Here is a 12,633-nt window from a genome sequence, read left to right as displayed (position 1 = left end):
GTGTCATAAACATAAAGGCAACAAAATAAAGAAAATGACAAATAAAACTAGAAGAACAAAGATGCAAGAACAATAAATTGCAAGAAAAAGTAAATGAAAGCAATAATTAAAACCTAGATCTAAGAGAAATTCAAATAAGAACCCTAAAACCTAGAGAGAGGAGTCTCTCTCCTCTCTAGAAATCTACATCTATCTAAAACTAATACTAAGATAATGTGTGTAATGTCTTCCTTTCTACTACACTCCTAGCCTCTAATCAGCCACGCGTACGCATCATTTGAACTCTACACTGGCCACGCGTACGCGTCAGTCATGTAACAACCCCGATTTTCGAGTACGCGGATCTTTTCTACAGGCACGAATTTCTCCGGAAGATCAGTAAAGGGAACACCTCTACTGTATCATCAAGCATCTCAATCCTCATTGTCATTATGACATCTTTAAGCCAAAACCTCTTTTGAGGCAAGCTCGACAACGCGGCCACGGAGAACCTAGTTTTTGAACCGTATCGGTTAGGAGTTTTGATTCTAGTTTTCGTAAATAGGCTCAGTTTGACGAACCGGACTCGATTCATGAGAGAAGAAAGATAATAGTATAATATTATCATTATATTAGTATTAGAAGTTGCTTGAAAGATATTATAAGGTTACCTGGTCTGTTTTAGTTAAAAACAGGAAATCGGTTTAACCAGGTTTACGGTTTACTGGTGTAGCTTAGCACCAGCACTCTCTGATGACTTTAGCAATGCTAAGGGCTCATTATACATGTTTTATTCTCATAATAAATATGTTACTAGTGTCATTTATGCTAGTAGCTCAGAAAATAATTTTTAGAGATATTTTTACAAGTGTTCCAATACACCTAGTTTTAGTTGTTATACACCTGAGATATTTTAATATTATTTTAATCCACCTCCAAGCCAACCAATCACAACTCACCTTACACCCCAAAGACCTTCAAGGCTGTCTCATTTCATCATTTTGGCCAAAAATAACAAGAGAGAAAAGAGAGAAACCTTCATGAACACTTAATCTTCAAAGCTTGATTTCTTCTGAACTAAAACTCAAATCAAAACTCCGATTTCACCAAAATTATCCTCTCTTCTTTCTCTACATAACCATATAACATATCAAGGCTGGAAATAAGGTGAGATGGCTGTCTCCCTCCCTCTTCAATTCGGTTTTTAAGGAAAACCATGTAAACATGTGTTTTCTTGATGTTTTTCCTTAGGAATCATGCTTAACTTGACTTGAGGGCCAAGAAACGTGAATTTCTAGCAAGTCTAAGGTGAGATATCTCTTCCTAACATACTGAGTGAGATTTGATCAGTTGAGAGTTTTTGGATTTAAAGTTGTTCTTGATGTGATTTAGGAGGAAAAAGTTCTTAAGGACCACCTGAAAGTTTAACCGAATTAGGAGCAGCAAAACCAGGTAGGGTGTCACCAAATTAATCTTGGTTATTTGTGTTTGAGATGTGTGAATGTTGTATTATTTGGTTGTGCTAAAAATTGGTTGCATATATGATTGATTCTTGGTGAAAATTTGGTGAAATTCTGATGAAATTTGATGAAATTTAAGCTTTAAAGTTCATGTTCTTGGGCAGCTGGGAAAAATGAAACCCTAAGCTTAAATTGAGGTTCAATTTGTGTTGAAATCATGTAGAAAAGATGGGGTTTTAGTGGCTGCTAATTTATTATGAATTATAGTAAAAATCGATTGCTGAAAAGACTGAAAAATGGGTAAAAACAGAGAAAGAATCTGAAGAATTTATGAAGAACATGAAGAACACTTTGAGTGTGATGAAGAACAATGAAGAACAGGCCTTAGATCTTAAAAAGGGTAAGGAAGTAAAATTTTTGGGGTTTTAGGGGTTGTTTGGTAATTTCTGAAAGTTAGGGTGGTAAAAGTAGAAATATTAAAAATTACGGTTGGTAAAAAGTAAATTTTAAAGGTTAAAGGTTAAAGTAAAGTTAATTTTTGAAAATATATTAATAAAATAATAAATAATAATAAAATATTAAATAATAATATTTAATTAAAAATAATATTTTAATAAAAATAATAAAATAATGCAGAAAAGGCAGTTTTCTGTAAAAGCTTTGGAAAGACAACTTTAAGTGCAGAATCTCATAATTACCTTCATAAAACACTTAGGGAGTGGTAATAACATGTTAGTGAGGCAAAGATAAAGAAAAGATAAAAAGTTAAAGAAAAGATAAAAATCGAAGAAAAAGTCTGTAATGTTTTAATGACAGAAAAACAAATAGAATTAGTGAACGAACTAGGGCAACATAGTTAGTCCTTGAGTTGCGACTAGGGTTAAGTATTATATGAAAAGTTAAACTGTTTCAGTATAGACTTAATGAACCTATACTTGGGATAGGCTAACTATTCATACCGAAATTTACATAAGCTTTAAATACATATGTTAAGCAGAGAAACCAGAGCAGAATAAAGAAATACAGAGAATAGAGTAACCAGAGCAGAATAGAGGGATACAGAGAAAAGAGTAATCTGAGCAAAGTAAAAAGACACAGAGAAGAGAGTAATGTGACAAAGAGAAATGGTTTGAGTTAAGATGTTGTAAAAGTAAAAGCTGTAGAGTTTGTATAGCATGATTGAACAGAGAAAGAAAGAGGTACAGCATAAGAATGTGAAAGTGATGATGAATAATGAGAATGTTAATGAATGATGATAATGAGAATGATTATGTAAGAATCTGCTGCAGAGAGGCAGTCAGATAGATGGTGGTATGACCACTGAGAACGCTTTCCTGGGATACCTTGCTATAATGCTTTGCTGTAAGACAGAGGTTGGTTACAGAGGTATCAAGATGAATGTGCTCCTGTAAGACAGAGGTTGCTTACAGTGAGTGTGTTGTTGCTCCTGTAAGACAGAGGTTGCTTACAGTGAGTATGTTGTTGCTCTTGTAAGACAGAGGTTGCTTACAGTGAGTCTGTTGGGCGTATATCGGCTAATAAGTTTTGCCCTGCAAGACAAAGGTTGCTTGCAGTGGATACCCTGCAAGACAAAGGTTGCTTGCAGTGGATATTGCCAACAGGAAAGCCTTATCCAGACAGAGGTTGCTGGGTAACGTCGGGAGCGGGTATGTAACCGACAGATGAGCTCATTACCTGCACTAGGGCTAGACATGCATCATACTTGGTTGTGCATTTTCTCTATTATGATTGTTGCATGAATGTATGCTTTCTTTGTTTGTATTCTATTCTCTGTGTTTGTATCTGTGTTTTACTTTCTTGTATTCTTCTGTTTGTGATCTTTTTCTATTTTCTCTATTTTCTCTATTTTCTCTATTTATCTGTCTTCTGTTTACTACTTCTCTATATTCTGCTATTAGTCTGCTAAACAACACAAAATTAATGAATGTAACTAATAACCCCGGCCCTACTAAGAACACCCCAGTTCTTACCCCTTCTCTCTCCCTTTCCCCTCCAGATGGAAGCATGAGTACCCTTCCGTAGTTCGCTGATGACCGTTCGTAAAGAGAATTCCGCTCTAGGTAGTCTTCTGAGTCTAGGGTGAATCACTTTATCTATGTATATGTATATACTGTGAGACCAGCCAATGTCTGCACCCCGTTCGTATGCGCACTTTAACCTGAATCCTGTGTACGAGACTCCCGTTGTGTGGCTACTTGATGAGGTACCAGAGGGACGTCCTATGGCAATGTCTGATCATGCAGAGGAATAGCAGATGATGTCCTACCTTTGGTGACGTTCACTTGACTTGAGCTTTGGAGACTTAGAACGTACTTTCCCTCGCTTTAGTATTTTAGAGGGACTAGGCGAGTATAGAGTCTAGGCTAGCCTGGGTGCCAGCTTAGGGACTTCTTGAACAGGTCAGGACCTGGGATGTATATATATATATATATATATATATATATATATATATATATATATATATATATATATATATTATTTAGCTATATCTAGGGGTGTTCTAACTAAAAGTCTATACTCTAATAAAAGCTGGATCACTGAATCTTGTTAGCTGCTTGTGATGTATTGATGTGTGGTTGTTTATAACTGTTTTATCTGTTATTATTTGTGAATTGATTATAAATAATTATGTTTATTAATCCAAACGATTTCAAAAAAATACACCTCGCAAATTAACTACGCTTTTAACAACGAATCAGGCTCATATGATAAATAATAGATAATAACTAGGAAGACAAATTGGTAGCACTCAGTTTCCGGTATGTTCTAGGCGTACTGAAAATTGGGTCGTTACAAGTCACGCGTACGCGTTGGTTGTACTATGGCTTGGTCACGCGTACGCTCAGTCATGCAAACACGTTGGGACCAGTTTATCAAATCTGCAAATTCTTGTGTTCCTTCCACTTTTGCATGCTTTCTTTCCATCCTCTAAGCCATTCCTGCCCTATAAATCTTGAAATTACTTAACAAACAAATCACGACATCGAATGGTAATAAGAGAGGACTAAAAATTAGCAATTTTAAGGCATAGGAAGCATGTTTTCACTCTTAGTTATAAATTTGAAAGGATTTACAAAACCATGCAATTTATATGAATAAGTGTGTGAATAGTTGAATAAATCCACTCATTTAATTACAAAATAAACCATAAAATAGTGGTTTATCAATCTCCCCATACTTAGACACTATCATGTCCTCATGATAAGCTCAAGAGAAGCCATAAAGAGGTGAAGAGGAATGGTAGGATTTATTAAATGCAACCTATCTATATGAATGCAACTACATGCAAAATGCTTCTACCTACTTGGTTAAAAATGAATCAACCTCCAAGAACATTGATAAACCCATATTTTATGATATAATTTGTGCTGAATTTAAGTGTTTTATTTAATATTTCACCCACTTATGCATGTGAAATTGCATGGTTTTACCTTCCCTTAGTTATTATGTGATGTATGTGAAAAACATGTTTTCTAGGCTTTAAAAGTATTAATTTTTAATTATCTTTTATTGCCATCCGATGCCGTGATTCGTGTGTTGAGTAAATTCAGATCTTCTAAGGCAGGAATGACTTAAAGGATGAAGAGGAAACATGCGAAAATAGAAGGAAAGCATAAAATGGAGTTTTTGAAGAAACTGGCAGCGACGCGATCGCATGGACGACGCGGCCGCATGCCAGCGCAAAATGGCAATGACGCGATCGCATGATTGACGTGATCGCGCGCCACAAGCGAAACGCATATGACGCGGTCGCTTCCAATTAGTTACTTTTCGTAGTTTAGATGTAGTTTTAGTGAGAGAGGTTCTCTCCTCTCTCTTATATTTTAGGATTAGGATTCCTCTTAAAGGAATTATGATTTCAACTCTTCATCAGGTTCAATATTTCTTTTACTTTATATTTCTCTTCTACTTTGAGGTACTTTAATGCTTTTATTTATGTTTGATTTACGTTGCCCAATTGGCTTATGAATATTTTCCATGTTAGATTTGACTGCTTTGAATGAATGATATTTGAGGTATTCCAGATATTTATGATTCTTATTTAGCTTTTTATATTATTGGCTTTAATTAATTAACTGAAAGCTCTTGAGTTATCAACTATTCAGAATTGATTGTTATGTCAGCTAATTAATTGGAATTCCACTAACTCTAGTCTTTCCTTAGGAGTTGGCTAGGACTTGGTAAATCTAACCAATTGGTTCACTTGACTTTCCTTTGCTTACGCAAAGGTTAACTAAGTGGGATTAACTTCCATTCTTATAGGAGTAACTAGGATAGGACTTCCGAATTTTCATATCTTGCCAAGAGTTTATTTTATAGTCAATTATTTATTCTATTTGTCCTTTAATTTACTTGTTCCCCGCTTTCAAAACCCCAATTTACAAAACCCATAACCAATAATAAGAACATATCTCCCTGCAATTCCTTAAGAAGATGACCCGAGGTTTGAATACTCGGTTATCAATTTTAAAAGGGTTTGACGTTTGTATGAAGGGATTTTCTGTTGGTTTAGAATCTATACTCACAACACGACTATATTTCTACAAATTCTTTACTAGCAAAAATCCTAACGTCAAAATGGCGTTGTTGCCGGGAAATTGCAAATGTGTGCCTTATTATTGGTTATTGTAAATATTTTTCAAAAAAAAATATTTTTCTTTTACTTGTTTATTTATTTTCTTTCTTCCCTCTTATTTCTTATATCTATTATGAATTCTCATCCCTCTCGCTTTGAGTTTGGTTCTAATTTTGTTGCAAGGAATGAAAGCTATAACAGGACTATGCATCAAGGTCTAAGCAATCAAAGACGGATGAAGCCACAAGGATCTGATCACCCCTTTAGGCAACAACATCATCCTAAATATCATGGACAAAGACCATTCTACAATGCATACCCAACTGATAGATATGGTGGACCGCCTTGTAGCTACCAACAAGCCCCACCCTATACTCAGAGACCATCCTTTTAACACAACCTCAATCCACCATACTCACAAGCTCTTTTTCACCATTCGCCACCATATGATCATTATCCACCCCAACGCCAATCCAACTACTCCCAAGAAACACCACACCCCTATGCACCATGTTCATATCCATCAAGCCAAGAATCACAGGTTCGCCTCGAAGAATCAGTAAAACAATTTAATGCAACCCTTCATCAACTGGAGCAAGCAATAAATCAATTATCTTCCAAACGTTCAGATATTTAACAGACTCCCATGGCTTCATGTGGAGAATCTAATGAAGAACGTAGTGCGAAAAAAAACACTAGAAACTCCAGTAGACAGCATAGAGCATTACTTCGTACTGCAACAAATAGAGGACGCTGTCATTGTAGAAGAAGAAGAGTTGGTTGAAGATTTAGGAGATGCTGAACCTCCACGGGAACACAGAGTCATGGAAAACTCCATCAAGGATGTTACAATTGACGCTAAAGAGGATGTTGCACAGCCTCCAATACAGATATCTTATGAAGAACTGGACAGAATAACCCAAGACGCAAGTTTCCTTGATGATGATAATCACAAGTCAAGTTCTCTTAGCAATGAACTTGCATCCGCAAGTGAATTCTTTGAGACTGAAGAATCTTCCCCAAGTAAATACGAAGATGATGCAGAGGTCGACTTCTCTCAACCTCCTATTTACGACTCAAGCGATGGGGAAGATATCAATGACTTTGATCAAGACATGGGTGAAGTTGAAGAAATTTGCAAAGAAGTGGAGGAATTTACGGAAGACCACAAGGGAGTAGAGCTTGCAGAACCACTGAAAACACTGACCCCAAGGCCACTACCACCCAACACAAACTTCAAGTGGGTAAAATCCTTAACTTTCATCTTCAATTTTCCACTTGAATATGGTTTGCTTGAAACAGATGGCCAGCTTAGAGCTCTTTGCGGCTTTAAGAGAAAAAGGGAATTGACTCGCACTCAACGCTGGTATGAAAGATTCAATGAGGTTTCGCACTTCAATTTGAGGTCCAAGAATTGGTGTCAAGCTCAATTGAAAGGATCTCGAAAGTTGTTTGGTCACTGTAGTGCGAATTTAGATCACTCATCACCCGGCTGGAAAGATGCAGATCAAGACAAAAACGGGTGTAAAAGTAGAAATTGGAATCCTAGAATCTATTCCGACAGTCGTCACCCCGGGGGCCTGAGAATATGTTTGAAGCTGCTCAGAAGCTTTACATGCTTAGTTTAGGACCCCGGAGGATGCTGGCATTCCAAACACTGGTGGAGATTCTTGGACGAATTCAAGCACAAGCCACCCTAGCAGGAAGCTCATCAAATGTCCAACTTAAGGACTTTAACTAAAAGTGCTAGGTGGGAGACAACCCACCATGGTATGATCATTCCTTTTTCAGTTTTTATTATTAGTCTGTTTTGTCCGTTTTTGAATTTTGTTTGAACTTGAATTTGTGCATAACATTCACTGCATTCTGCATTCTGCATACTGCATAAAAAAAAGTGAGAGGAGAGAGCACGCGACGCGACCGCATCGCTGACGCGTCCGCGTCAAAAGTGCAGTAAAAGAAAAAGAAAGGGAACAGAGAGTTATGCTGAAGCACGGCTTGAAGTATGCCTTTGGCTCAAAATTGTTCCACGCGACCGCGTGCCCCACGTGATCGCGTTATTTGCGGAGAATACTTCCCACGCGTCCGCAGCATTCACGCGAACGCGTGATCTGGATATCGGCGTAAAGATCCAACGCCCAGAAAGTTGGGTTGGAATCGTGCGGTTAGTGTGCGATTAGCACAAAACAACCCACGCGTACGCGTCCTTGACGCAAACGCGTCACTTACACAACCCCCATCCCACGCAAAAGCGTGAGCGATGCGATCGCGTCGCGCGGATTTTATGACCCCCTTTATCAAACAGAGAGTTGTGCTAAAACGACGCTGGAATCGTGCGTCTAGCACAAATTCCAGCGATGCGGTCGCGTGTTTCACGCATTCGCGTCACCAATCTCTTACCCAACCCACGCGATTGCGTCAACCACGCATCTGCGTCAACCCCATTTCACCTTAGTCACGCGATCGCGCGACCCACGCGTTCGCATGGATTCGCGATCACTAACCCCATGTCACGCGAACCATTCCCCGTCGCACCCCAATCCCTAACCCCCTTCCCTTTCAATCTCTCTCTCTCTCTCTCTCTCTCTCTTCCGCCACCATTCCACCACCGCAGCCCACTTTCCACCAATCTCGCCGTCCTCCGCCGACCACCACCCCGAACTGCCCCCCTCTCATCAATCCCCACCAATCTTGCCGTCCTCCGCCAGCCACCCCCAACCACCTCCGACGACCGGATCTGCACCGCCGTTCACCCAACGCCGCCGTGCCTCCCTTCCGGTACCGCCACATCGCCACTACCTTCCCTCTGTCCTATCCCTTGCTTTTTGCGCACCAGGTTCCGCCATACGGTGATCCATCCCTGCGACTCTTTCGTTCGTTTTTCAATTTCTGTTCCGAATAGGCTAGGTAGAGATGCATGTTTGTAGTGGATTCTAGGTGGTTAGGTAGCTAGGATCTGGATAGTGGATTTAGGCCTGATTAATTGTGCTGTTCGTACTTCTTGTTTTATAATTTTTGTAATTCTGCTGTTGCTGTGATGTTAGTATTGTTCATATGCCGTTCTTACTGTTCATGCTACTTTTGCGAATGTTCTTTCTTGTTCATACCTAATTGCAGTTTGTTTTATTTTATATGAACTATTCTGATATCTATTTATTTTCCGGGAACATCCAATTTTTAGCCGGAATGCTGCCCAATTTTCTGTAGACTGTTTTGTTTCCTTTCATGTCTTGGTTTTGGCACTTGAACTCTGCTTTACTTTGCTTTTACCAAACCGATTCATGAATACCAGGGCAAGCTTTCTTATTCTTTTTAATTTCCTGGTTCACAATCTGCATTTTTGATGTTTAGATTCCAATTTTTGCTATTTCTATGTCTATCTGAATCTTCATCAACCTGATTTCCTTGTTTGGATATGAGTCCACTGTAGCTTCTAATTGTGAATGCTTGTTACTTAGAAAATGATTATCATACCACTTACTCTGACTTTCTTTTTCCTAACTCACTGATTTCAACTTCCTTACCTCTTTTTCATTCCTAACCTAATTACCTTTCAAAACATCTCTTCTGATTTTTCCTATTCTCTTTAACCTTCTAACCAAGGCATGATGATAGTTTTTCCTAATTAACATGAATTCTAATACATTTTGGATTGTGAATTTTTCTTCTCGGACTTTTAACTCTTATACAATCCTTAATGCACATTCTTTAACTCATTTTCCTTACTCTGCTGCCCCTTTGCCACTATGTGCTTATTTTGTTATTTGCCTACTTGTTTTTCTATTTCCATTATATCCTTGATTTTTGTTTTTCAGGATGTCTGACACCCAACGAAAGGGAAAAGGAAAGGCAACAACTGGCAAACAAAAAAGAGGAGAATACTTTATGTCTCTCCTGGAACTTTTGCATGATGAATCCTGGCGGGACAAGCACTTTACCGTGCAGGAGAAGGCTGACCAGCTCCTCCCTGCCAACGATCCAATTAAGTTTGTAAACCGGTACTGTGAGCTAAAGTTTCCTATGTTTGCTATCTCCAGAAATCTGTACTTGGAGAGGACTTTGAAAATTCCAGAAGAACTACAATAGTACACCTCCGATCAGATCAAACAGAGAGGCTGGTTCTTCTTAGAGCAAAACTTGACTGAGGTTAATGCTTCCTGGGTAAGAGAGTTTTACTGCAATTACCTCAAGACTTCCCTGGATGCCGTGCACCTCAGAGGGAAATAGATACTGGTCATTGAAGAGGTCCTTGAGGATATTCTGCACCTTCCACCTAAGTCCAATAAGCTTGACAGTTACCAAAAGGCTGAGGAAGACATGCGCTTTCTGAGATTTGATTGGGATGCTGTCAAGGAGAGGATAGTGACAAACCCCAATTTGACGGTTTATCTTGTATTGAATTTAGGGGATTTTATCACCTTTTACCCACATTTATCCATCGAAATAGCATGGTTTTATAACTTCTCCTTTAATTGTGCTTAAGAGTGAAAACATACTTTTTAGGTCTTAAAATAGCTAAATTTAATTCTCCTGGATTCCATTAGATGTCTTGATATATTTGCTAAGTGATTTAAGGTTTAGGAGGCAAAGATTGGATCAAGGGAATGAAGAAAGAAGCATGAAAAGTTGGAGAACTCACGAAGAAATGAAAGAACTGGAAAGCTGTCAAGCCGACCTCTTCGCACTTAAATGACCATAACTTGAGCTACAGAGGTCCAAATGATGCGGTTCCAGTTGGGTTAGAATTCTAACATCCGGGGCTTCGAAACGATATAAGATTTGCCATAGTTGCTACACGTATGGTGGCGCGCACGTGCAAAGTACGCGCACGCGCCGTTGCTGCCACCTAGTCCACTTGAAGCAAAACGTGGCCAGCGATTTTTAGAAGCCTTGTGGGCCCAATCCAACTCATTTTTGATGCTATTTAACCCAAGGAGTGAAGAGGGAAACATATGTTAGTTACCATTAGTTTAGGATTAGTTTAGAAGTAGTTTCTAGAGAGAGAAGCTCTCACTTCTCTCTAGGATTATGATTAGGATTAGGTTTAGTTCTTAGATCTAGATTTTAATTCATCTTCTTCTACTTCTATCTTCTCAACTCCTTATAGTTACATTCATTCTTCTTCCATTCCTTTGTTGTAATTTCTTTTGTGTTGTTCTTATGCTTTGTTGTAGATCTACTTTTGTTCCTCCTATTCTCTTTTAATTCAATTAGACGTAATTCATAATAATTGTGTTCATTTGATTTGTTGTTGTTTAATTCCTTGCAATTGAGTAGTGTAGATTTACTTTTCTTGCAATTTTACTATGCTTTTCTTTTATGCCTTCCAAGTGTTTGATGAAATGCTTGGTTGGATTTTAGAGTAGAATTTTGTACTCTTGGCTTGGAAGGATAACTTAGGACCTCTTGAGTTACTAATGTCCAAGTAATTGATGATTGGGATCCATTGACTCTAGTTTTCACTAATTGAATTAGTGGAGAGTTAGGACTTATGGACTAGGATTGATATAGCTCATTTGACTTTCCTTTACTACTAGTTAGAGGATGATTTAATGAGATTAATCCTTGCCAATTCTCATATTGTGGTTAGTGATTAGGATAGAGATCCTTGACCACCAACCCTTGCCAAGACCTTTTTAGGCCTTAGTTTACTTTCTTGTCATTTATCTTTCATGCTTCTTATCAAAACCCCAAAATAACTCACAACCAATAACAAGACACTTTATTGTAATTCCTAGGGAGAACGACCCGAGGTTTGAATACTTCGGTTTATAAATTTTAGGGGTTTGTTTTAGTGACAAACAACTTTTTGTATGAAAGGATTAGTGATTGGTTTAGAAACTATACTTGCAACGAGAATTCATTTGTAAATTCTAAACCTTCAAAAATCCAATCATCAGATAGCCCTTGACCCTACTGTCCCATGGGTCATTGGTACAAACACCACCATGCCTAAAGGAATCAAGCGGAAATACTTAAATGATGAGGCTTGGCTCTGGCATCAGATCTTGAGTAACTTTATTATGCCGAGCACTCATGAGACAGAGTTACCTGCTGCCATGATCACCCTCCTCTGGTGTGTGATGGAGGGTAAGGACCTGTACCTACCACGATTCATCTGGCACTATATGGCTAGGGTACATATCCGAGGCACCCTCCCCTTCCCTTATCTGGTCACCTAGCTAGGCCGTCAGGTTGACGTGCCTTGGGAGGACGCTGATGAGAGGCCACCTGCTGCAGAGTGCAGGAAGATTATTCCTCACAGCAGGAACTTTCTGGCCTTGGGCTACAGACCTGACTTCCTTATTGCTTTCAATGAGACAGCCACACCCTCAACTGCCCCCTCTTCTTCCACTGTTGTACCTACCCCGCCCATTGCTACTCCAACTACTCATGAGCCTATTTACCATTTGGTGCATCGACTGTTCGCCCACTTGGACCGTATGGAGCGTCGCAACAAGCAACGCTATGAGCATCTCAAGTTGTTGATCCGGTCCGGTGGCGATATTCCCTCTGAGCCTGACACCCCTTCTGATACATCGGAGGCAGAGGCATACGATCATGAGGAGCAGGCACCCACTTAGGCTGAGCAGAGAG

This window comes from Arachis stenosperma, chromosome 1 (genome assembly GCF_014773155.1).
Source record: "Arachis stenosperma cultivar V10309 chromosome 1, arast.V10309.gnm1.PFL2, whole genome shotgun sequence".
Classification (NCBI taxonomy): domain Eukaryota; kingdom Viridiplantae; phylum Streptophyta; class Magnoliopsida; order Fabales; family Fabaceae; genus Arachis; species Arachis stenosperma.
This window is presented reverse-complemented; position numbering follows the sequence as displayed.